At 42.5% G+C, this 27,681-nt stretch overlaps 1 pseudogene; it reads left to right on the plus strand.

The window, feature by feature from the left end:
- Positions 1-17,869: 17,869 nt before the first annotated feature.
- LOC116530199 lies at positions 17,870-21,061 on the plus strand (annotated as a pseudogene).
- Positions 21,062-27,681: the final 6,620 nt, after the last annotated feature.

Raw genomic sequence — 27,681 nt, forward strand, 5'->3', positions numbered from 1 at the left:
GTCCCTACCCCTGGGCAGGAACTGAACTTCAGTGAGGGACCCTGTGCTGGGACAACGCACGAGGCCATGAATGGGTATGAGGGTGGAGGTGTGGGAACTGACCTGGCACAGAAGCAAGGAAGGCTTTAGACACCCAGAGAGCACTCCCTCCACTGAGCAGCAGGGGAGCCTGCGAGCAGATGCTGGTGTGGCACTGGCTGTCCTGGGAGGCTGGGGTCAATGGGGAGAGATGCTGCCAAGGGCCAGTGAAAGGGTTTGTGGAGTAACCAAGGCCAGAGGCGAGAAGAGAATGATTTACCACAATGGGAAGCCAACCCAGAAAGAGAACTAGGAATGCCGACCAGCAAAGATCCGTGGTGACAGCTCACAGGGGATAGAAGGGAAATTGACTATTTCCTCACTGATGAGTTCGCAGACCCAGAGCCCAGCACAGAAGGGAATGGCAGGCCCCTTGAAGCAGGAGCTGCAGAGCGTCCCAGGCGTAGGTGGTAGCTACCCCGGCAGTCCATCTGCACTGCGCACGGGTGTTTTAAGCACTGTTGCCCATCAGAGACCTGAGTTGTCATCACGCGCCCCCCCAGTTGGAGGGGAGGATCGGAGGTCAGGTGACAGGTGGATACCTGCTGGAGCTCATCCCACACAGGGCCTGCTGACTGCAGCCACTTCCCACACCCCAGAATGAAAGGGTGATGATGAGGACACTCAGAACCTGACAGAACTTCACATCCATCCCCTGTCCTGTGGAGGAAGAATCAGAAGAAATGGAAAGATGAAATGGAAAGATGAAACAAACCGCCACCAGACCCTCATTTGGGTCCAAAGTAAATCAGAATTTAAATAATATCCTGAGGGGGTCCAAAACGATGCGAGGGAAGCAGGGAGCAGAGGAGGGAGACACTGGCCTGTGATGCTTTGGCACCGAGGCCTCGACTGACACAGGGTCCTAAGGACCCTGGCCTCGAAAGCTGCCTCCAGGAGGTGGGGCATGCGGGACTCCCACAGAGAGAGGCCTGAAGGCAGTCCCAGAAGGCCTCAGCTGTGAGCCGTGGGCAGCACTGGTCCAGCTGCTGGACCTGCGTCCGGAAAAGGGTCTGAGTGACAGCCAGCATCCAGGACCCATGTGAATGCCTGGAAGTCCCTGGGGAGAAGAGAAGCAGATGAACCTTGGCTCCAGCCCTGGTTGTAGGGTCTGTGGAACTTGACCCCCGTTGGGCTTCCAGAATGGACTAGGGCATGATGTGCATTGAAACTGTGATCCATTTTGATGCTCAATAAGTGGTAACTCTTCATTACTAATGCTTTCACTATTATATAAAAAACTCTAGTGAAGGGCCAAGGAGCCAGGAGCAGGCTCTCATCTTCCGCAGCAGCCAGGGCTGGGTGAAGCACCTGGGCTGCAGAAGTGGCTGAGGAGGGGGTCCCCAGTTCCCTCCTGCTGGATCTTTCTGGAAACACACACAGGCACACACACGCTCTCTCACACACACCTTCCCTCTCTTCTTCCTTTTACTTCGATTCATTCTGTCAAAAACTGGCAAGAAAAAGGAAGCTGAGAACAGCTTGAGTTTTGTGATGCACCACCTCCATGTCTATCCTGGAGGACTTGGGCTCTGACAGCTGCTCTGTGGCGTCTGCAGCCCTTTCTCAGAGCAGAACATCCTGACAGGGCTTGACGGGATCCCCTGTCTCAAACTTCCTCCCATTCTCCTTCATCCTGCTGTCTCTTTGCCACTCCTTCCTTCCTTCAGTCTCTCAGCAAATTGCATTACGTGTGTATAGAATATGGCCATGTAGCTCCCCACACTCTGACCATTACACATCGGGGGCTTTCTCCCGGGTGGGGTCCAGGGTAGCCCAGAAGTTTCAAAAGTCCTCAGGCAGTGACAGTGGGGAGAGGGCGGGTCAACCCTGAGACTGTTCCAGGCTGCTCCCTGGGAGCCCGGTGGGAATGAGGCTGGCTGCCGCTATGAGCACGCTCTATCACCCTCCTGCCCTCCCCTGGCTCCCCCTACCCCATGCCCATGCTCCCTGGGACCAGCTCCCAAAGACATTCCCAGCTTTACATCTTCATACCGGATTCTGCTTCATATCAGACCAAACCAAGACAGATGTGTTTGGGACAAACTGATGCATGAATATTGGCCTTAACTTTAAAGAGCCTGAAGTGTAGAAAGTAGATAAGGCAAAAAGGCATCTAAAATGTAAAACAAACCCTGGTTAAAAATAGCAGAGGCTAAAACAAGACAAAATCCCCACAGTTGTAGTTACCTGGGACTTTTTTCAAACCAGAGAAAAAACGGAACACCACAAATTGACAGAGCCTGTCTTGAGAACATATAGTAATGCTCACCTTGTGTGCCAAGACCGCACAGCGTTCACGGCAATTTCACACCTTCAAATGATTTGGATCTTTACAAAAGCTTGGACAAGTAGGGTGGATGTTATGGAGCCCATTTCACAGACGAAGAAATGGAGAACCAAAGTCACAAGGAAAGATGGAGGCCCAGCCGGACCTGGACCCCATGGGCCGTCACCCAACCCAGTCACTTGTGTGGTCTAGGTCAGCTCCCTCCTCCAGGAAAGCAGCCCATCCCCCAGGATAGCACGTTCTCCAAACCTTTCCACCTTTGTGTCTACGCTGCTGTTTAGGCACTTTCGTTCTTCTTCTTTTTTAATGATGAACACATCTCTTTCAGGAGTACCTTGGCAGGATGTCCCCCACTTAATAACTGCAGGGGCTCATGTTTGCCGCCCAGCATCTGGTCCTGCTTCTTGGGGTGCACTGGCAGATGAAGAGGCTCATTCCCTGTTGATCCTGCGCCGCCCACGCCTGGCCTGTTCCCCCATCATGTAGGTCCTGGCCTGGGCTTTTTAGACTCTCACCTCTTCCACCCTTTCTCCTCCTTGCCCTGCTCTGCAAACCCTCCCTTCTTTTGTTACTCAAAGTAGCAGAAATGTGTGATATTGGAGGTCGTGGAAGTGGGTTAGACTACATACAGAAGAGAAAATAATAGAACGTGTGCACCAGCATCTCCGTTCTATAAAATTCCTCAACGCTGCGAGCTGTGGGGATTTTCCAGGCTACAAGGTGCAGAGGCATGCCTTCCCACGGACGGGCCCCACTTCTTTTGCTAAAGCCCTCTTCTGCCTCCTGCAAAGCTTTTCCCCTCAAGCTGCTTGGAGACCATTGTCAATTTAACATAATTTTCTTTTTCACAGCAAATTACCTCTGTGTGTGTCTCACTCTTCTCCCTCCTGCTGGCACCCACACACCCTTTCCTGTTACAGCGTCAAAAGCTCTGCAGGGGCTCACTAAATGCAAGGAGAGGTGCTCTTGCTAAGAGGAGACCTACAGTCCTTCAGACTGTTCACACTGCAACCAGTTTTCCAGAGACAAGCGTGGGCTGCCCTGTCCCACCTGATCCCTCCCAGCTGTCTCGGACCATCAGGGTGCACACCTGGACCTTGGACAAACTCCCATCCAGACCCCGATGCACTCACGCACTCACTTCTTCTCACACTGCACTCAGGACTTCCTGTTGTCACTTGCTGTCATCAAGGTAAGCTCTAATCTTACCTTGTCTGGTATGAGCTGTCCCCAGAGCTCAGGTCCTGGTGGTCTTCCTTGTTTGTCTTCTTGCGGGCAGGGTATACAGAGTTTACCATTGGCCCTTAGAATGCCTGCCAGGCACTGGGCACCCACAGCAAGATGAAGTGGGACTATGAATCTCAACCTGAGTGGAGGGCTGAGTCTCCAAAGATCACAATGCACGCCATTCCACATGATTCCTCACAAGCCACTGGCTACCATTCTCCACAGTGTTTTGGAAATTTTGGCCAGAGGTTTTACCTTAATATCTGCAATAATCTTTGATACCAAAAAATTTCGAATTGCCATTCTCTCTCCTCCCTTTAAAGAAATGTGAGCTCTCTAAGATCCCCCTGAAAAATGATACAATACCCCTACCCTCAAACATGGAGCTTATTTCTCATGCATATGACGCTTAAGGGCAGATTGGAAAAATAATAACCAAAATTCCTTTGGGAAAACATCAAAGCGTCCAAAAGCAAAATATACATTTTAATCTCTGCTAGCAATGTCACTAGTTCTCTGCAGTCCAAATTTATAACGATGAGGCAATAACACACATAACGCAACCACCCAATCCTCTAGGCTCTCTCCAGGGTGCTCGTATAACAATAGACATCATTTGATCTGGTAGAGAAAGGGAAGTGGGGATTTTTTCACTCAGGCATCTGAACTCCATACATCTCCAAAGGAAGCAAAGCAACATCCTATCCTCATACCATTAAACCCCAAGCAAGGGATGCCCAGGGAGCTTGTCATGGGAGCTCCGTGGGGGTGGACACCCATGCGTCAGGCACCACCACAGCAGACCGGTCCACAACCCCAGGGCATCTCCCGTTTCTCATTTTTTATATACTGAGATCATACATATGGCATTCATGAGTCTCAACATTCCAAGTATAAAGAAAATATCTATATCTGTATTCATATCTATCCATCCATCAATAATGACGATTATGTATTCTATTCATTTGTGGCAGTTTCACTTGAAACTATGGCTGTGAACACTGAGTTGTGGTATCATTTAGCCAAACGATAAGGAGAATGGTTTACCTACCCAAAGCTTGCAGAAAGGGCTGCTACATTGTTAATCTTACTTTGGGGGTCTTCGAGATATTGGAAAAGGACAGACAGATTGTTGGGGTTTTGAAGGTAGCAGATGGCACCTGTTGAGGGAGCACTAACTAGAGGCCTTGAAGGGGCGGGTGGCAATTGGTAATTGAAGGCTTTTGTGTGTCTGTTTCTGCAGACACTGTGCAACACAGGTGCATGTGTGTCTCCAGGGAGAGGTTGGAACAGGATTATGTCCTCCAGGGGAAGTTCCAGTAGAGGCTGAAAGTGTCAGATACGGAAAGGAGGGTGACGCTCAAGTGGAAATAAGGTACACTGAGATGGTGGCCCCGGGCCACAGGCAAAGGCCACAGTCACCGAGCATTTCAAAACTGTCTCTTTCTTTCTTTTTTTTTTTTTGTTTTTTTTGAGACAGAGTCTTGCTCTGTAGCCCAGGCTGGAGTGCAGTGGCATGATCTTGGCTCACTGCAACCTCTGCCTCCCAGGTGTCAGCGATTCTCCTGCCTCAACCTCCCGAGTAGCTGGGACTAAAGGCGTGCACCACCACGCCTGGCTAATTTTCTGTATTATTAGTAGAGATGGGGTTTCACTGTGTTAGCCAGGATGATCGTGATCTCCTGACCTCATGATTCACCTGCCTCAGCCTCCCAAAGTGCTGGGATTACAGGCATGAGCCACCACACCCAGCCTCAAAACTGCCTCATTTGTGTTGCTCATTCATATGTTCTTGGAGACAGCCTGCTTTTCTTTGATGTGCAATCTCCCTATCACTGATAATTTAAAGGACCCTGAAGGACTCCTTTAGATGGATCAGTGCCTCTCATGAGTCATTAGGTCATCCACTGATACACTGTCTGTGTCTGGGGTCTCCTTAAAGTCATGTTTTAACTCTCTTCTAGCAGAGGTCTCTATTAAGGAATTTGGGTTGTTTGGGAAGTCAATTCAGAGATATAGAAATGGGAGGAAAATGGGACATATGATACAATATGATACAATTCGGAGGGCAGCTCCTTGGGGCTGATCTTGAGTTCTTCTATCACGTGCTCCTACAATGAAGATGGGTGCCAAGGAACCAAAGAATTCTAACCAAGGCTCTGTGGCCAAGGCTCTGGGTCTTGTCTATGTCATCCCACAACTGCAGGGAGAACAAGGTCAGCAGGTGAGTGCTGGGGTATGATTTTAATGTGCCCACACACCCAAGTTCTTGTGTTGAGCAACGGAAGACAGGGGAGTGACAGGAGATCTTGCCATGTCTCAGAGCAGTTCTTTAACCACCACACCAACACAGCCATTTTTAAAGGCTGCATTGAGAACATATAAATATTAGGCACAGAAATGACAGCTCTGCAACACATTTAAAAATCTAGCATTCCTTTAAGACTTTAAGCCTCAGCCTGTTTCCTTATTCTTTGAACCTTGTAGCACTCTTGGCTGCAGAATGAATATTCTTATACATAGAGGCATTGTTTGGCTAAGATGAATCCTTCCTCAGTCATACCCAGTTTCTTCTAGTTTGATGAATGTGAAAGAATGCAAATAGGACATTTCAACAACCTTGCAGGAAAGAGTATCAAGGCTGATGAGTGACAAACAGCGTGGGCACAGGAGCATGGGTGTGATTACACATAGGCTTGAAGTCTCTTCCATTTCTAGTGAGCAGCACTGGAGTCTGAATTGGGACACCAGGCTCTATACTAGGTTGTGTCATTTATAAACTCTGTGGCTTCGGGAAGGACTCACAAACTCTCTGAAATCCTTCTCTTTTTTACCTAAAATGAGCTCTTGAATATCTCTACCAAATCTAAATGTCTCTGACTGTAATTCCATCAAGTTTGTGTCATTCTCTCTCAGTGGAAAGAGCTCTAAAAGCATCCTTATTTCCTAATGGAATCATTAGGCTGACTGTATCAAGAGGAAAATTTTGAATGTCTTTTGGTTACTAAGAAAAGTAAAACTAATGACATCTACTTAAGGCAACTGGATCCAGGCCAAAGTTAAAAATTAGGATGGATCATTTTCTAACAGCCATTCAAAACCATATATGGTTAATTTGGAAACAAATATTCTGAATTCTAAATAAACTAACTGTACTGTTGGTATGGAAAACTGGCATGGAGCTTCTGGGGAAGGAAGGAAATATTGAAAGACAGTGAGAAAGAAAAAAAAGGAAAGGAGGAAGAGAGGAAATGTAGGCTCAGAGGAAAAAAAAATCAAACAGCTAAGCAGCTACTCAGTAATCCCTCTAGGGAACCGAAAAATGCTCAGAGTTCATTTGAGTTTCTTGCAAAGCTTGGGCAGATTCTTGGAGAATACTTCTAATACAGCATTGACAAGAAGTCTCAGTTACCAACCTGCCACATTAACACACCATCCCCTCCCAAATGACACATGGTCAGTCACATGCAAGAGAAATTCATACAGCTGTCCATTCTGAGTATTCCTTATAGCTGACCATATTGGCTAGGTATTGTCATAATTATTCCATGTAACAAATGCTCCAAAATTCAGCAGCTGAAAACAATCACTGTTATTACTCCTGCATGTATGGGGCAGTGGGGGTCTGGCTGATCTAGGCTGGGCTTGCTTCAGGGTTCTGGAGCAGGGGCTGCTTGATTTCAGATCATAATGTGGGTCACTTGGGGTGGCTCTGCCACACATACTTTCCAGCATTCTTGTACCAGCAGTCTGGCAGGGGCATAATCTTCCCTGTGTCAGAGGCATGAAGGTAAGTGAAAAATGAATAAGGCCACAAAACAGGCCATTTTACCGCTTCCCATTGGCTGAAGCGAATCCCACAGTGAAAACGCATGCAGTCACTTCTACCCACTTTCCATTGGCTGAAACTAATCCCACGGTGAACACACACGCTGTCACTTCTACTGACTTCCCATAGGCTGAAGCCAATCCCATGGTGACCACGCACGCCATCACTTCTAACCACTTCCCATAGGCTGAAGCCAATCCCATGGTGAGCACRCACGCTGTCACTTCTACCCACTTCCCATTGGCTGAAGCCAATCCCATGGTGAAGGCGCACGCCATCACTTCTACCCACTTCCCATAGGCTGAAGCCAATCCCATGGTGAGCACGCATGCCATCACTTCTACCCACTTCCCATAGGCTGAAGCCAATCCCATGGTGAGCACGCACGCCATCACTTCTACCCACTTCCCATAGGCTGAAGCCAATCCCATGGTGAGCACGCACGCCATCACTTCTAGACACTTCCCATAGGCTGAAGCCAATCCCATGGTACGCACGCACACTGTCACTTCTACCCACTTCCCTTGGCTAAAATGAGTCATGAAGATGAACACAAAATCCAAGAGTGAAAAATGCATTCTGTTTAGTTTAGTAGAAGAAACTTTATTTATTATTTGCACACATATATAGGGTATATGTAGAATTTTATTACATGCCTAAGTTGTGTAATGGTCAAGTCAGGGCTTTTAGGGCATTCATTCCCCAGATAACATACATTGTACCCATTAACTAATTTCTCATTATCCATTAGCCTCCCATTCCCTTTGCCTTTTGAGTCTCCATTATCTAGCTGATCAAAACAATTCTGCAGTTGTTGAGTAAAATGTTCTGTAAATTTCTATTAGTTCCATTTGGTCTGAAGGCAAATTGAAGTCCAAAGTCTCTGTTGACTTTCTGACCTGATGATCTGTCCAATGCCGTGGATGGGGTGTTGAAGCTCCCACTTGTATTGCATTGCTGTCTATCTCTCTTAGGTCCAGAAGTATATGTTTTATGAATCTGGGTGCTCCAGTGCTGGGTGTATATATATTCAGAATTGTTATATTGTTATATTCTCTTGCTGAAATGACATTATTTGTCTTTTTTCCAGTGTTTTTTATTTAAAGCCTGTTCTGTCTGATACAAGTATATCTACTCCAGCAGAAGAAATTTTAATTCATATGACAAAAGCATGAATAAAGGGATAAATGGGGAATCAGGACAACTAATGCCATTATTTTTTGACTTCATTATATCATTGAATCTTCTGGGAGCCTTCTGCTCTGGTCCCAGATCAACCTTGGTATCCTCATTTATATCTTTCCCTGGATTCCAGCCATCCACCTAAACTCCACCTTACTGATTATTGGTCTGTTTCTGCGACTCAGGACTCTTTCCTCTGATCTGGCACTACAGACAAGCATTCCTGGTGAGCTCAGTCGGACAACTCCCCACTCAGAGAGCTGGCATCTTCCCAGGGGCTCCCACTGCCGAAGCAAGGCTTCTCTAGCCTCTCGGTGCTAGGAAATGATTGATGGCAGCCACTGTGGGACAGAAATCAAAATGCAACAGGCAGAGAAGGGATTGATGCCACCTGCTCTCATTTACTGAACGGTAATTGCCGATCTTTTAGATGGGTTAATTTCATGTGCTTTTCATATCTTTTATGTTTCTATGGAGCCTTTTAACCTACTTGGAGATCATAAGAGGAGATTCTATTTCAGAAAGCAAAGTAAGAAGTTCAGGCCATCTGCCGGCGCAGGCTTCAGCAAATAGTGTATTTGCGTGCTGACTTTGCCTCTGCCGTTTCATCCCAGGATCATGGTTAATGCTGAAAGAAACATGACTCCCATCAGTCATCAGCTCTTCTCAGATAAAGAAAGGCGAAGTCAATTAGAAAATGAGCTCCACAACACGAATAAAATTTAAATAAAGTCAAAGTAAACGGTATTTTGTATGGTTACTTTGCATTTTCTTTTGTATTAATAGCCAACCTTCCTTCAGCAAGACAAAACTGTCTCTCAGGCTCTTCTTCCCATCTTTGCCCTTTGGTTATTTTGCATTTAATACATTTCAGAAATTACTGCCAGATATTCTCACATTTTGTTTATAGTGCTGTGCCTTGAAAAACAGATTCTATTTTTCCACCATGCATGTATGGTAGATGTAGGGTAGAGAGGACACCTGTGGGTGTTAGTGAAGCCCCTCAATTATGTCTGCAATGGTCAATGGGCCTCCTGCACTCTTTCAAACCAAGTACCAAGGCCTCTCTTTGGATCAGACTGACTCATGAAGGTTTTAAGGGGTTGCCTGCAGGTAGAACTGACTCACTGGTCCTTTGTTCTCTAAGAACAAAACTAAAGCAATTTGAGCTCCAGAGTTTTCCACTGGACTAGGCTGATGCTGGTCTGCAGCAGACACCTTCGTCCAGCTCCTTCCCTTTCTTGTCCTGCTTCTGTTGTTCCCGTGAGAGCCTTCCCTCAACAACCCATTGCCCAAGAGCACCTGTCTCAGGTTCTGCTGTTGGAAAAATTGTCCCCAAAGCACTTAGGTGCTATCTTCTTTGTTGATCACAAAATAGGCAATTAGTTTAGGTAAATGGGTTTTCCACAGTCACACGAGTAGACAGTGGTAGAATAGGTCCTCTGCTTATACATCAGTTCTGCTTCAACCCTCTGCTATGCCTGTCACAATCTATTACATGAGCTGCTCCCTGCAAGGCAGCCAGGGGCACTGGCTGTGCCCTTAATCCAAGGGAGCTGGGCTCTGAGCAGGCCAGACCCCAATACACACAGGGCCCAGAACAGGAGCACAAATGGAAACCCACAGGCCTGAGTCAAATATTTTTAAATTATAAATAAAACAAACAAATTGCTAAATAAAATATTCTACCTTCTCGCCTGGTTAAATACACCTTTACAAAAATCTAAAAAGCCAGGTTTAATTTAGAATTCTCAGACTCCTTGGAGTTCCACAGCAAAAGGGATGGAGAGGGGCAAGCTGGCTCAGCTCCCCACCACTTACTACGCTGGCTTTAGCCCTGTCTTACAAGGTGAAAAACATGTATACACATACTGACACTCTAAATTTTCACACTTGCCAAAGGCAGCCATACCTTGGTCACACCTTGGCATGAGAATGCATGCAGAAGTAGATATGGGTCACTGGGCAGAGAATTCTAGGGTTCTGGGTACCTGGAAGGTATGCACAGACTCCAGATGGGCAGGTCCCTTGGGCTCACGGATTTCATAACTTACAAAATGGGACAGTCATAGCTGGAGGGACCTCTAGATGATGGAGCCCAGGACAGGGCTTCCTTTGTCCCTGGCCGAGGTGATACTGCTCATCTAGCTACATTCTCATGGCCATTCTCCTCGGTGGCCAGTTTCCACATCTGTAAGCAAGGGCATTGGATTATAACCTCAAGGTCCTTTCTTGCCATGCAGGAATGTGATTCTGTAGCCCACCTAGACATGAGTCTGGCCATATAAGAAGAGCAATCACTCCCTAAACAAACTTGTATAAACAAAAACAATGAGGGAAGGTCTTACAGTCAGTAAGTAGATGACTTAGAGGAGAGCCACCCAGCTCTGAACTTCCTGTGTATGTAATCAATTCAGCATCTTGGGGTGAGCACTACATCTTGTTTTCAAAACACGTGTTTCACGTTGAGCAGCTGCTGCCCAACTTCTGTCCTGCGGAGGGAGCATGCAAGCATTTGGCTCCATGTGTCCCTGGATGGGATCAGAGCTGGAGGTGTGGTTTGAAATAGAAATGCATGTTTCAAAACAGAACTAAAACGCAGTATTGTGGTAGAGTGATGCGCCTTAATATTAAAGGCATGCCCATCATGTTAATACACTAATTAATATTTAAACCTGTTAAGTTAATCCTTGAGTATCATTTTTATTTTCACCAAAGATTCCTCAGTGTTGATGTATTTGCTTTATTAAAGTTGATCATACACGTCAGCAAAAACCTTGCCAATATTACTGGGAAATTATGTAGGCAGGACCATTAGCCAGGGAGGATAACATGGTGAGGCTCTGAGCACTGGGACTGTTCTTGAAATCCAGGAGCTTGAATGTACAAGAGAGGAATGGAAAGAATCAAGTGTGGCGTGCAAGAGCCACTGATCTGTGGCTGCTGTGGTCACCTGTCGCCACTTATCAGATAAATGGCCTTCAAGTGGCCTGAGGAACGCAGGTACCTGTACTATACATTGAATGCATAACATCGTCTTGCCCCCTTTGCAAAGTCCCAGCTCTGTTCTGGATGAAGGGGCTGCATAAGGGACAGCTTTATTGAACAGAAGATAGTGGAAAGGCATTTGGAATAATATAGGTCAGTGGTATTCAAACCCTCCTCCAAAAAGCTGCCTCCAGAGCAGGGTCAAGGAACAGTGAATATAGGGTGTCTGTGACGGAGGAAAGACATTAGAGTAGCCAATATGTGTGTAAGCAATGCCACTCCATTGGCATCAGTTTTAAATATCGGACATTCTGGCAGGGGGCATTGTTCGGAAGAAAGAGCTTCCACTGCTTGAATTGAGGGTTGAAGTTCTCTGCCTTTTTTCCCAATGTTCTTACAAGGCAATTGAATCTTATAGAAGGGAAATAAACTGCTGGTTACATAGCAAGTGGTGGGTTAGAATGTCTGACAATAAGTGAAAAGGTCTGAGCCTAATGAGAGAGATTTTGGGCATTCCTATGTGTTTATAAGTATGTGTGTACAAAAGTGTGTGTAATCCTGTCCACCACTGAGATTTTCCTTCTGCAAAACTGTTGGTTTCTTAGCCTCTGCACAGAGGTGCAGCCAAAATTGGAGGATATGATGGGCAACCTCATTAACAGTGCATTTTCATTACCATCTGTATTTAGGTGTCTGTAGAGACTCTGCAACCTGGACAGAGCTTAAGGGGGCCTCTGGGTCCAATCTACTTCTGAGTCATGGCGGTCAAGGGTGGGCAGTCTTATCCTTAATCACCTCCAGGGCTGAGGGGCCGCAGCCAAGGCCAGGGCTCACTAGACTCCCTTAGATACAGGTAACCTCGTTTTACTGGGCTTCACTTTCTTGAACTTCATTGACATTGCCTTTTTTGTTTGTTTGTTTACAAATTGAAGGCTCGTGACAGCCCCGCTTCAAGCAAGTATAAGTATATCCAAGCAAGTATAAGTATATACCATTTACCAGTAGCAGGTACTCCCTTTCTAGCTCTCTCTCACATTTTGGTAATTATCACAATGCTTCAAACTTTTTCACCATTCTTATGCCTGTTACTGTGATCTGTGATCATTAATATTTGACATTACTCTTATACTTGTTGTTGGGCACCACAACCACACCCATGTGAGATGGCAAACTCATATCGTTAACGTTGGGCGTGTTCTTCCTGCTTCACTGACTGGCCTTTCCCCCATCTCTCTCCCTCTCCTCAGGACTGTCAATTCCCTGAGACCCAACGACATGAAAATCAGGCCAGTGACTAACCCTACGATGGTCTCTAAGTGTTCAAGCAAAAGGAAGAGTTGTATGTCTCTCACTTTAGATCAAAAGCTAGAAATAGTTATGCTTAGTAAAGAAGGCAGGTTAAAAGCTGGGAAACGCCAAAAGTTAAGCCTCTTGCACCAAATTAGCTACACTGTGAATGCAAAGGACAATTCTTGGGGAAAACTGAAAGTGCTACTCCAGGGAACATCTGAATGGTAAGAAGGCAAAACAGCCATACTGCTGACATGGAGAAAGTTTTAGTAGCCTGGTTAGAAAATCAAACCAGCCACAACATTCCCTTAAGCCAGAGCTTAATCCTGAGCAAGACCCTAACTCTCTTCAACTCTGTGAAGGCTGAGAGTGGTAAGGAAGCTGCAGAAGAAGAGTTGGAAGCTAGCAGAAGTAAGTTCATGAGGTTTAAGGAAGACTTCATCTCCATGACATCAAAGTGCAAGATGAAGCAGTAAGTACTGGTATAGATGCTGCAGCAAGTTATCCAGAAGATCTAGCTAAAATAAATGATGAAGGTGGCTGCACTAAACAACAGATTTTAAGTGTAGATGAAACAGACTTCTCTGGCAAGAAAATACCATCCAAGGCTTTCACAGCTAGAGAGGAGAAGTCAAAGCTTCAAAAAACAGACGGACTCTCTTGGGGTCTAATGCTGCTGGTGGCTTTAAGTTGAAGCCAATGCTCATTTACCATTCAGGAAATCTGAAGGCCCTTAAGAATGATGCTAACTTTACCAGTGCTTTACAAATGAAACAACAAAGTTTGGATGACAGCATGTTTGTTTACAGAATTATCTATTAAAAATTTGAAGTCCACTTTTGAGACCTCCTGCTCAGAAAAAACTAAAATTCCTTTCAAACTGTTACTGACCACAGACCAGAGTACCTGGTCACCCAAGAGCTTTGATGGAGATGCACAACGTGATTACCACTGTTTTCATGCCTGGTAACAATCCATTTTGCAGTCAAAAACTTACTTCAACTTTCAAGTCTTATTATTTAAGAAATATATTTTGTAAGGAGATAGCTGCCATAGGTAGTGATTCTTTTGGTGCATCTGGGCAAAGTAAGTTACAGCTCTTCCAGAAAGGATTCATTATTCTAGATGCTATTCAGAGCATTCATGACTCATGGGAGGAGATCAAATATTAACATTCACAGAAGATTGGAAGAAGTTGATTTCAGCCTTCATGGATGACTTTGAGGGGTTCATGATTTCAGTGGAGGAAGTCACTGCAGATGTGTGGGAAATAACAAGAGAACTAGAATTCAAGGTGGATCCTGAAACTGTAACTCGATTGTTGCATTCTCATGATAAAACTTGAATGGATGAGGAGTTTCATTTTAGGAATGAGCAAAGAACAGTTTCTTGAGATGCAAACGATTCCTGGTGAAGATGCTGTGAACATTGCTGAAATGACAACAAAGGATTCAGAATATTCCATAAACTTAGCTGATAAGGCAGTGGCAGGGTTTTAGAGGATTAACTTTAGTTTTGTAAAAAGTTCTGCTCTAGGTAGATGCTATCAAAATGTTATCAAACCGCATCATATGCTACAGAGAAATGTTTTGTGAAAAAAGTCAATTGATGTGGCAAACCTCATTGCCTTCTTTCAAAAAATTGTCGAAGCCACCTCAACCTTCAGCAGCTGCACCCTGATGAGTCAGCAGCCATCAACACTGAGGCAAGACCCTCACCAGCAAAGACTGACTTGCTCGCTGCCCAGATAATTGTTAGCAATATTCTTTTAGCAATAATGTATTTTTAAATTAAGACATATACATTGTTGTTTTAGAAAAATGTGACTGCACACCATGTAGGCCACAGTATAATACAAACATAACTTTTATGTACACTGAGAAACAAAAATAAATCCTGTGAGACTCTCTTTATCTCACTGGCCTAGGCTTGCCTGTCCCGGGCTGGGACTCTTTGCCCCTGCTGCTGGAATTCATCAGGGGCGTTTCCTTGTTGAATGAAGTGTTAGAATTTCAATCTTTTATTCCAGGACACTGAAGACTTCAGGAAAAGCAAAATAAATGCACTCCTGATAAACTGCTCCCCACTGAGGGTAGGCTGGGATTATGTGTTTTTTGTGTTTTTCAGTATTTCAAAAAAACAAGGCAGGATAAAGATAGAAAATAATTTACAATGTTGTTAATTTGTATATGCAATAGTTTTTTTCCCATGTTGAAAGAACTTTGCATAGAGTTGCCCTCCAAGACCAGCTTGATGCTGCAAGCTTCTAGAACCATCCCTGCCCAGACACCCAGTGATCACTGCCTGGCTTGGATTGAGAATTCACAATCTCCTCTGCTCCAGTTGGGAGATTATAGGCTGTGCAGTTCATAAGAAAGTTTTGATTTCTGATACTTTAATTTTCCTTGAGTTTCAGGAAAATAAATGTGATATGAATGAGTATAAATATACACCCTCATTGGCACAGTCAGAGGGATAAAGCTCTTGCACGAAGCTTGCCCCATGTGTCAGTACTCCATGACTTCAGTTTAATAACTGGGTCTAAAAAACACACGATCAGCCACATGTCGGCAGAAAATAAAATGCTAATATGTAGGCTTTCTCACCTCACCTCATCTCCTGCTTGCTAGAGATGGAAGGCATTGGGGGGCGGGGGGCAGGAAAACAAAGAAGCAACATGTTTATGAACTTGGCCATTTTTCTCTAATCGCAGTCTAGGCCCAAAGCAGACTCAGGATAGTCCCTTACGGGAACGGTCATCAAAGAGAAGCTGGACTCAGATACTGAGCAGGGGTGAAAAGTCACAGGGTGGGGAAGTGGGGACGTTTCACAATAAGGGAGCTTATTTTGCCTGGAAAAGAAAAGCGTCAGAGGACATCATTTTTCATTTCGACATTTCCCGGGGATATAGTACTGGCCTGGTGTTGTTTCATTTCAGAGCTTGCCTAGAATAGAAAACAAACAAAAGAAATGAACCAAAAAATGGAAAGAAGGAAACCAAATAAACTCCAGCCCCAGGCATAAGATCTGCACCAGGCCTGCAGCATGGTCAGTCTCTGGCCGAGGCGGCCTGCAGGTCCAGCCAATTGGCCTGGGTGCCTAGGACACCCAAAAGAACACTCCAAGGCAGTTTTCTCAAGTTGGTCCATCAGGGTAAACAAAGTAATAAAATATCTGTTTTTGTTTTTATCTCAACCTTTTAAATATGCTATTGTAATGCATATTTCATTTGAGTTCAAGGTATGCAGGGTACAGGAGTTTGTGGCCATGATTATAAAGCACCAAGTCCACACATGGTGTGTGTCTCATCATAGCGTGACGTGACCAAACAGATTTGAGTCCCTGGTTTGTACGACCACCTGTGACAAAGATTCTCTACTTGACCAAATTTTAGTCAGGCTTTGGAGCCTCCTCCGTACACTTCCTGGTGACATCCGTTTTAGCAATCCCTTCTTTGTCAGTTTAGCAAGGACGCCCTGTCCCTGATATCTCATTCCCCTCGGCGACATCTGATCAGGCTCCCGATGCTCCACCATCCCCCATGATTTGCGATCTCCCTGGCCTGCCTTCCACAGGAATTCTGAATCCCCCAGGCCCCTGAAGTGGCCATCCACCGACCCTTCCCCCGGTCCCTATAAATTCCTACTTACCTGTGCTGTTTTTGAAGTTGAGCCCAGTCTCTCTCCCGCATTACAAGACCCTTTGCTATTATCCCTGTGCCTGCCGGGACAGTCCTGAACGAAGTCTCCCTTACTGTGCTTTAACAAATGCTGTTGGATATTTTTCTTCTTTTACACCTGGAAAGTTGTATATGGTTCCCAGTGTTTCCCCAGTAGCCTGGAGCTGTTTGTAATCCGGCAAGTATAAGATTGCCTCTACTAGGCCTGGCAACAGAAGCTCAGATATAAAAAGATGGAGGGATTAGAAAGCTCCAGGAGGCAGGATTCCCGCCGGGCACAGGGCCTCGCCTGGGGTGGGCAGGAAAAACCATGGTAATCAACACACTGGTTGAGCAAATATGGTTCTCCACTACTAGTCCTTCATGCCATCATCTTACAAATGAACAAAAAAACAGTGAATGTCAGTAGGAGAGCCCTTGGCCATTCGTGATTGGACTGAGAAGCAATATAAAGTCAAGTCAGTCTGCCTTTGCAACCTTGCCAAGTGCTTTCGGTACCCACTGCCTCACCACTGTCTCCTCCTGGCCCCTGGTGCCTCAGAGTGTGGTCTCCCAGGAGTATGCTGCATATAGCTGACTTTTGAAGCAAGGTCCAGGGTCCTCAAGGAGCCATTCTCCTGGGAGGCAGAGGCTGGGAGGAAAGGTCCCTGAGGCCACAGTGTGGCCCTCCACAAAAAGGTTGGTTGCTGTTCTCAGCCGGAAGCCTCTAACCTTTTCCATCACAAGCTCACTGAGCAGCAGCCCTGGGAGGAGGCTGCATCTGGCATTTGAGAGTGAAAGAAAAATAAATGGGGCCATGTGGAACCACACACACACACCAGAAGGAAGCAAGCCTCCCAGGGAGGAGGGAGCCTTTGTTGTGAAACAGTAGGGATGGAAGGCTATTTCAGTCTATTTCCTTAACCTGCTGCCATGGACTCCCTCTTCTGAGGCCTCCAGCCCACTCCTACCTGGATAGGTCACCGGGTGGGAATGGTCCTGTCTAGCACCCATCAATCCTCAAGACCTTCTCCAATGACTCATCCACAGACCTCTCCATGCACTCACACCAGCCTTCACACCCAGAGCGCATGTGCCGCCTTCCGTCCTTCCACACGTGGCAGCTGTGGTGTGTTTCTCACCAGCTCTGCATGTCGCAAAGGCAGGAACTGGGTCTTGTTCATCTTCTTGCCATCTGAGCCTTGCACAATGTGTGGCACAAGATACCCAGGTCTTCAGCCCACATTTGGTGAGTGAATGAATTGTTCACACGTGACCTCAAAAAAATCACTTTAAAAGGTTTAGAATGATGAGAGAAAGAGCAGCCATGAGGTCAGTGCAAGTTCCAAGTGGGGTGGTCACCAGGATGGAAAGTCTCAAAGCAGTGAGGCTGAGGAAGGGCAGAACCTGGTGAAGCTGGAGGGACAAATTCTCCCAGCACTTCCCATGCTCCTGCACATAGGCAGCCACACTCAACAGTGGGAAAATGTGGGGTGTCCTGACTTTCCTCCCCAGAAAGTAACTCACAATCATGCTGCTTTCCCTGATGCATACCTCATTTGGGGTTCTAATTTTTGGTGGACTGTAAGAAGTATACAGGAAAGTGCAAAATCCAGAGTGAGCTTGATGTGAACAAAGTGAATACATTCAGTTTACAGCACAGGGATAAAGAAAAAAATTGATATCACCTGCTCCAAGCCCCCTCTGAGGGGTATCCTTGCTTCTCTCCACAGTGATTAATTTCAACTGTTAATCTTCAAGTTCTATGAACAGAGGACTATGCAGAAGTGCTCTCTTGTGTTTGGCTTCTTTAGCCCAATAATATGTCTATGACTCATGCCTTTTGTTTCATGTGAATGTTGATTGTTCATTCTCTTGCTGTCTCATATTCACTGAGCAAATATACCATTGGCAATTCATTCATTCTCCTATGATGGAGGATTGGGGGTTTTCCATGTTCGGATATTTACAGAAGGCTGCACGGCTCTTCTAGGCACATGTGAACACATCTCTGGCAGGTGTGCATCTAGAAGCAAATTGCTAGTTTATGCATTTCAGCTTTATAGACACTGCCAAACATTTAACAAGCTGTGATATCCTTGTTAATTAACCCTAGAGAAATGTCAATTGACACTAGAGAAAGGTACATTACCTTTTCTCTGGCGCTGCATAAGAATGCCATTATTCCAAATTTTTGCCACTCCTTGGCATTTTCCATCTTTTTCATTTTAATCATTCTAATTATTTTCACATTAAATTTTATTTTGAAATAATTATAGATTCACATGCAATTATAAGAAATAATACACAGATATCCTGTATATCCTTTACTTAATTTCACTTAAAAGTAGCATCTTGCAAAATGATAGTGCAATATTACATGAGGATATTGACATTGATGAAGTCAGGATGCCAGACATTTTCATCACACAGAGACCCCGCCCCCCCCCAGCGTGGCCTTTTTATATTGCCACATCTACTTCCTTCCATCCCTCGTCCCCCTTCAACCCTTCACAGCCACAATCTGTCATCCATTTCTATAATTTTGTCATTTCAAGAACGTTAAGTAAATAAAATGATACAATACGGAATACTTTAGAATTGCTTTTTCTTTTCCATTCAGTAACTTTCTGACAGTTCATTCAGGCTGTTTCATGTATCAATACTTTTTTCCTTTTTATTGCTGAGTAGTATTTCATAGTATGGGCATACCAGAGTTTCAGCATCCACCCATGAAAGCATATCTTGTGAGTCAAGATCTGAACATGATGTTCCTGTGAAAATACTAAACATCACAGAAAAACAACGATTTATGGGTGGAGATAAGAATATTGCTATCATCTCAGAAGCTGTAGTTGGGTATTTCATTAGAAGCAGACAGGAGAGCTAAAAATCAAAGGTGCAGCGTTCATATGACTTTAGAATTACCCTGGAGTGCTGACAGAGCAACTCAACAATTTGGACAAACTCATAGATCAACCCAAGTTACTGCTCCTGAATATGTCTTTCTGATTTCTGAACTGGCAGGAGAACTAAGATTTGCATCTATTGTTGTTAAAAGACTTGAGAGCTTGGGGGCACTTATACATGGTGACAGAAGAGCAACAGAATCTAGGGATCTGAGCAGGTTCATGTTTGACAATAAGGATGGAAAAAGTGCTTTAGAAGTTGTCATGAAATCCATTTAAACGTGAATTCTCCTGGGGTATCACCACCTCGACTATCCTGGAGAATTTTTAAAGGTGTTCAACAAGGACTGATAGGAGTCAGACTGATAAATGTAGATGATCTCTCGGGAATTCTTACTCTCTGTAAAGATTATAACAACATAGGAAAATTCCTAAATAGATGGAGGTGCATCAGCAGAATTCATTATTTCAGTATTTTGCAGACATACTTACTGCAGTGTATATATTTATAGGCCGGGCGCAGTGGCTTATGCCTGTAATCCCAGCACTTTGGGAGGCCGAAGCAAGCAGATCACAAAGTAAAGAAATCAAGACCAACCTAGTCAACATGGTGAAACTCTGTCTCTACTAAACATACAAAAATTAGCTGCGTGTGGTGGCACATGCCTGTAATCCCAGCTACTCAGGAGGCTGAGTCAGGAGAATCTCTTGAACCTGTGGGGCAGAGGTTGTAGTGAGCCGAGATCAAGCCACCGCACTTCAGCCTGGTGACCAAGCGAGACATCATCTCAAAAGAAAATTTTAAAAAAAGGAAGATATGACATGGGAATCTTAAATCTTGGTTCTGGAGATGAAAAGGTGAGGAAAATTAATGTTAAAAGATTCCTAACTCCAGGATATTCAACCTATGGCCACATAGAATTATACACAATTAGTGTAGAGAGGGTAATGTCGTGGGAGGAAGCCACCAAGATTTGGGTGGAGCTGACAGGACCAGACGATGGCTTTTACTTGTCATGCAAATAAGGAACAACAAGAAAACTGTCATCTTAATTAAAGAAAAGAAACTTTTCTTAGTTTATCAACCAAATACTGGGAAGTAGCTCAAATTAGAAATTTACACTGATCTAAGGAAGAAATATAAGAAGGTTGTCTCAGATGATGCCCTGATGCCCTGGTTAGATTAGTATAATTCGCCTGCAGATACTTGTACTCATACTTATTCGCACGGCAATTGCAAAAAAGCAAGCTTGGGGTTAATTTGTGAAATAGGTCTTCGTTGCCATACATATTATGTATTGTGTGGTTCAGTGCTGAGTGTTGGGACAAAAGTTGAGGGTGTTCCAACATCTGTCAGTGGCACCAACGTGAAGATACAGCTCATCCTGCATCTAAGAACCAAAGATGAACAATGGACAGTAGGTTTGATCATTCCGGCAAATTGTGTGTCTCCTCTTGTAAATCTTCTAACTTCAGACCAGTCCCAACAGCTTGCAGTCCAACAGAAGTGGAATGGCAACAGCATCGCCCTCAGAGCATCACCAGCTTGAGCAACGCATAAAGAACAGACAGGTTTCAACATGAATGTATCTGAAATGCTGTTGAAGCATATCGTTTGCATAAAAATCAGGGACAGTTTCTAAACAATTACGTATTTTTTTCAGTTGTGCTCTCTCTTGTTAGTTTTTCTGGGAGTAAGGGCGAACCTGGAATAGACAGCAAAACAAAATCAGCAGTGATGCTGGTGGTACATAGGTCTTTCCTTTTGCTTCTTCCCTGGTACTTCCCATCTGTTTTGACTTTGGGTGAGCAGAGGGGGATGTGTGCATGCGTGTGTGTCAGGCTCTTTGTGAGTGTGTTAAAGGCTACAGACCACAGTTGGTTTCAAATGCTTGGAACTTCCCAAACTGGTTTTACTTTTATGTTCATACAGTGTTCAGGGTTAACACAGTACATCTATGTCATCGGTGTGGGAGGTATCCCCCGATGCATGTGTTTTGAGTTTATAAATATAGAAAATATTTATTGGTTTCTTTTTCCAATTTAATAGGCTTATTAAAGCATGAGATGAAATATTGCATATATTGCATTCAGGTTATTTTCTCATTTTTGTTCTGACAGTGCACGTCTTTGAAAGATGCATAAACAGATTAATACAGAAGTTGAGTAACAGAGAAATATTTGTTAGATGTACAGCATTGGTTATTGCATTTTTATAGTGTTTATACCTGGGTATTGCTTCTAACCCTGCAGACCCCTCCTGCCCCTTCTCCTCTCTGCCCTAGGTTTCTGGTCAAGGTAATGAGTACATACGTTCTTCTGTGATAAAACTCTTAAACGTTAATTTTAATTTATTAATAGTATTCCTAATATTACATTATTCCTAGTATTCCAATATTCCAGAAATGGCTATAAGTGTCTTAAATTTACATTTTCACTGAAAGGTAGTTTTAGAAGGAAGTACAAATTGGCTTTCATCTTGCAAACAACTTTTTTTTTTTTTTTTTTTTTCTTCACTGTCTTAATTTGCTTTGTCACTCATAAAAAGGAAACCATACTTAATTGATTGAGTTGTAGACAGTGAGGAAACACTTGAGGCTTCTGCTGTATTTTTTTTGTTATTATTGTTATTGTTGTTAGTGACTCGAATATTGTTTAATGTGTTGCAAGACACTGGGGAGTTTACTCAAACTATTAAAAATGGTAATGTACAAATGTGAATAGACACTTATCTAAAATATGGGTATGTTCTGTTTCATCTATAACAGATGTTTATAAAAACAAGTGAGGGGACAAAAAATAGGCACAGTAATAGATTAACAATAATATTAGATTAACAATAACTAACAATAATAATAGATTAACAATAACTAATAATATTATCCTTGTGCTGACTACTAGGTGTGCACTGGTATCCTCTGTTTCAGTCCTTATATTGATAAATTGTCTTTTTGTCTTTGTCAGTCCTGCTGCAAGTTTATCAATTTTGCCAGTCTTTTAAAACAACTAGCTTTTTGCTTTATTGATTTTCTCTACTGTGTATTGTGTTTTTTGGTTTTCATATTCTTCTGTTTCTTATGGTACCCTTATTTCATTTCTACTGATTGCTTTGGATTTGTTTTGCTCTTATTTTTCTTGACGTTTGGCTTGGGAGCTTTGATTATTGATTTGAAACTTTTCCACTTCTCTAATGTATGCATTTAGTGCTAGATGTTTCCTTTTTATCACTGCTGTAACTGGTTTCACAAGTGTTGATATGTTGTATTTTTATTCAATTCAATGTACTTTTAATTTCTTTTGAGACATTCTCTGACCAATTGAGTATTTAGAAGCATATTCTTTACTTTTCAAGTGTTTAGAGATTTTCCTGTCATCTTTCAGTTATTGATTTCTGATTTGATTTAATTGTGGTCAAATACAATGCTTTGTTAGATCTTAATTCTCTTTCATTTGTTGAGTTTTTTTTTTTAATTATACTTTAAGTTCTGGGGTACATGTTCAGATCTTGCAGGATTGTTACATAGGTATACATGTGCCATGGTGCCTTGTTGCCTCCAGCTCCCTCCATCACCTGCATTTGCTTTTTCTCCCAATGTTATCCCTCCCCAATGTCTCCACCCCTTACTACCCCTCCCCTAGCCGCCCATCTCCCAACACACCCAGTGTGTGATATTCCCCTCCCTGTGTCCATGTGTTCTCATTGTTCAACACCCACCTATAAGTGAAAATATGCAGTGTTTGGTTTTCTGTTCTTGTGTCAGTTTGCTGAGAATTATGGTTTCCAGATTCATCCATGTCCCTGCAAAGGACATGAACTCATCCTTTTTTATGGCTGCATAGTGTTCCATGATGTATATGTGCCACATTTTCTTTATCCGGTCTATCATTGATGGGCATTTGTTGGTTCCAGGTCTTTGCTATTGTAAACAGTGCCACAGGGAACATACGTGTACTTGTGTCTTTATAATAGAATGACTTATAATCCTTTGGGTATATACCCAGTAATGGGATTGCTGGATCAAATGGTATTTCTATTTCTAGATCCTTGAGGAATTGCCACACTGTCTTCCACAATGGTTGAACTAATTTACACTCCAACCAACAGTGTAAAAGCGTTCCTATTTCTCCACATCCTCTCCAGCATCTGTCTCAGGATACAAAATCAATGTTCATTCCTATACACCAATAACAGACAAACAGAGAGCCAAATCATGAGTGAACTCCCATTCACAATTGCTACAAAGAGAATAAAATACCTAGGAATACAACTAACAAAGGACATGAAGGACCTCTTCAAGGAGACTAACAAACCACTGCTCAAGGAAATAAGAGAGGACACAAACAGATGGAGAAACATTCCATGCTCATTGTTTGGAAGAATCAATATCGTGAAAATGGCCATACTGGCCAAAGTAATTTATAGATTCAATGCTATCCCCAACAACCTACCATTGACCTTCTTCACAGAACTGGAAAAAACCACCTCAAACTTCATATGGAACCAAAAAAGTGCCCACATAGCCAAGACAATCCTAAGCAAAAAGAACAAAGCTAGAGACATCATGCTACCTGACCTCAAACTATTCTACAAGGCTACAGTAATCAAAACAGCATGTTACTGATGCCAAAACAGAGATATAGACCAATGGAACACAACAGAGGCCTCAGAAGCATTGCCACACATCTACAACCATCTGATCTTTGACAAACCTGACAAAAACAAGCAATGGGGAAAGGATTCCCTGTTTAATAAATGGTGTTGAGAAAACCAGCTAACCATGTGCAGAAAGCAGAAACTGGACTCCTTTCTCATGCCTTATACAAAAATTAACTCCAGATGGATTAAAGATTTAAACATAAGACCTAACACCATAAAAATCCTAGAAGAAAATCTAGGCATTACCATTCAGGACACAGGCATAGGTAAGGACTTCATGACTAAAACACCAAAAGCAATGGCAACAGAAGCCAAAATAGACAAATGGGATCTAATTAAACTTAAGAGCTTCTGCACAGCAAAAGAAACAATCATTAGAGTGAGCTGGCAACCAACAGAATGGGAAAAAATATTTGCAATTCTACCCATCTGACAAAGGGCTAATGTCCAGAATCTACAAAAAACTAAAACAAAATTACAAGAAAAAGTGGGTGAACGATACAAACAGACATTTTTCAAAAGAAGACATTTATGCGGCCAATAAATATATGAAAAAATGCTCATCATCACTGGTCACTAGATAAATGCAAATCAAAACCACATTGAGATACTATCTCATGCCAGTTAGAATGGCGATCATTGAACAATCTGTTGAGATTTGTTTTACGGCTCAGGACATAGTTCATAGTTCATCTTGGAATATGTTCCATAAGCTGTTGGAAAGAATGTGTATTCTGCTGCTGTTGTGTGGAATATTCCACAAATGTTGATTCAACTCTGTTGATTGATGGTATTGTTAAATTATTCTATGTATTTGATTTTCTGTCTAGTATGTTTGTCATTTGTAGAGAAAAGGATATTAAAGTCTTCAGCTATAATTGTGGACTTGTCTTTTTCTCCTTTCATTACTATCAGGTTTTATTTGGCATATTTTGTAGATTTTTTTGTTTGGTACATACACACTTAAGATTACTATGTTTTATGTGAAGAGTTACCTTTTTATCATTATGCACAGTTCCTGTCTCTAGACTAGTTACTCCTGCTTTTCTTTGATTACTGCTTGAATAATATATCTTTACAAAAATCTTTTACTTTCAACTTGAATTTCTTTTAGAAAGCATGCATTTATGTAACTTTAAAAAATCCTGGCTGTCATTTTATGTCTTTCAGTTTTGTCTTTTATATTTAGACCATTTACAGTTAATGTAATTATTAATATTAGGGGCTTAAACTTGACATTTTAATTTCTGCTTTTTATTTGTTCTATCTTTTTTGTTTGTTTGCTTTTTCATGTCTTCCTGTGGGTTACTTATATATTTTGGAGGGTGCCATTTTATCTCTATCTGTAGTATATCTGAGAGTATCTCTCTGTATAATGTTTTTAAAGGTTGTTCTAGGTATTGTATTTATTACATTGCATGTACATACCTTAGTTAGCCTAATAGTGTCATCGAGTGAAGTAATATGATATATTTGTGTGAATAAAGTGTAGAAATCATCACTCTCTTTATATGCCTTTTCTTTTTTTAAAATAGAGTTGCCTTAAATATTTCTCTATACACATTTAGAACTACGTAAGACAACATTATAACTTTTTGTTTCAAACATTAAATGTAATTTCAAAACCCCTAGTGAAAAAGAAAAATGTGTTTATTTATCATGATTTTAACTACTTTTATTGTTTTCCTTTCTTTCTTCCAAGGTTTCATGGTTTCTCCTTTAATCATTTTTTTCTGTTTGAAGAATTTCCTTGGTCATTCTTTTAGGGTAATTCTGCTGCTGACAAATTATATTAGTTTATTTTCATCTGAAAATCTTAAATTTTCCTTTACTTCTTAAGAATATCAATTGGTATAAGATTCTTGGTTTACAATTATTTCCTTTAAATACCTAAAAAATGTGCTTCTGTATTCCGGCTTCTATGATTTCTGATGAGAAATACACTGTCGTTTCAATAGTTTCTCTCTTGCTGCTTTAAAGATTTTTCTTTGTCATTAGCTTTCACATTAAATTTGATGTGTCTTCATGTAGGTTTTTGGTATATGCTGCTCTGGAGTTCACTTAACTTCTGGAATTTGTAGTTCTATGACTTTGCCAAATTTGGGAAGTTTTGGTCATCACTTCTTAGAGTAATTTTTCAGCCTTCCATTTTCTCCTTTCCTTCTAAGAGACTGATGATATCAAAGGTAGCTCTTCTATTGCCTTAGTTTTACAAGTTTTGGAGGTAATGGTTTTTGTTTGTTTACTTGTTTTTTTTTTTTTGTTGGGGGGGGTCTTTTTTATTTCTGTTGTTTAGATTGGATAACTTTTTTTGTTCTGCTATCCAATTCTCTGACTCTTTCCTCTGTCCTTTCTATTATGCTGTTGAGCCAATTTACTGAGCTTTTTATGCTATTGCATTTCTTAGTTCTAAAACTGCCATTTGATTCTTTAGTTTCCTTGCTGAGGCTTTCTTTCACTTGCTTCAAGCATGTTTATAAATACTGGTTAAAGCATTTTTTAAATTTGCTGCTTTAAAATTTTGGTCAGTTAATCTAATTGCTCTGTCACCTTGGTGTTGGGATCTACTGATTGTATTTTCATTTAGCTTAAGGTCTCCTACTTCACAGTATGCTATGTGAATTTATTTGAAAGTTGAACATTTTGTTCCTATGTTATGAGATTCCAGATTTTATTTAAATTTTCTGGTTTAGATGGCTTTCTCTGAAATCATTCCTGCAGGGAAAGGTTTGGGCTTCTACATCCCTGCTGGGGGATGGTTAAGATCTGGTCTCCACACTGACCCCATAGGGAGTTGGGAGTGGTTACTACCTAGCAGAGATGAAAGCTTCAGCTCCTTACTCACACTTTTCTGACCCCATCCTCTTGGAAGGGGGTGGGGCGGGGGTCCTTCAGCCTGGCAAGCATGGAAGTCAAGGCTTCCCACAAGCCTATCTTGCATGGACGGGGATGGGGCCTCAGTTCTTCTTTGATGTCTGGCTGTAGTAGAGTGGTTATTGTCTTGTAAGGTCCTTTCTTTTCAACATCTTTGGCTACAGAGAGTAAGCTTTATGTAAAATATGTAATTGTGGTAAAATGCACATAACAAAAAATGTAACATATTAATTACTTGTATATGTACTATTTAGTAGTGTTAAGTGTATTTACACTTTTCTACAATCAATCTCTAGAACTTGCAAACATCTTCCAAAACTGGAACTCCATTCCCTTTAAACAATTCCCCATTCATCCCTACGGCAAGCCCATAACGGCTACCATTCTTCTTTCTGTTCCTATGAACTTGACTATTTTAGATACTTTATATAAGTGAAATAATATAGTATTTGTCTTTTGTGACTGGCTTATTTCACTTGGCATAATATTCTCAAGATTCATTTATGTTGTAACATGTGTTAGACTATCATTCCTTTTTAAGACTGAATAATGTTCCACTGTTCTTACATGTCACATTTTATTTATTCATTCCTCTGTTATTGGACAGAAGGCAGACTTTTGTTGGCTTTTTCCTTGACTGTGCTGATTGACATTTCTGGGTTGCTAACTTCTTCAGCTCCAAGTCTGGAGCCCTATAGC

The sequence above is a fragment of the Sapajus apella genome, unplaced genomic scaffold, assembly GCF_009761245.1.
Source record: "Sapajus apella isolate SASKATOON/1434 unplaced genomic scaffold, GSC_monkey_1.0 scaffold65, whole genome shotgun sequence".
In the NCBI taxonomy this organism is placed as follows: Eukaryota; Metazoa; Chordata; class Mammalia; order Primates; family Cebidae; genus Sapajus; species Sapajus apella.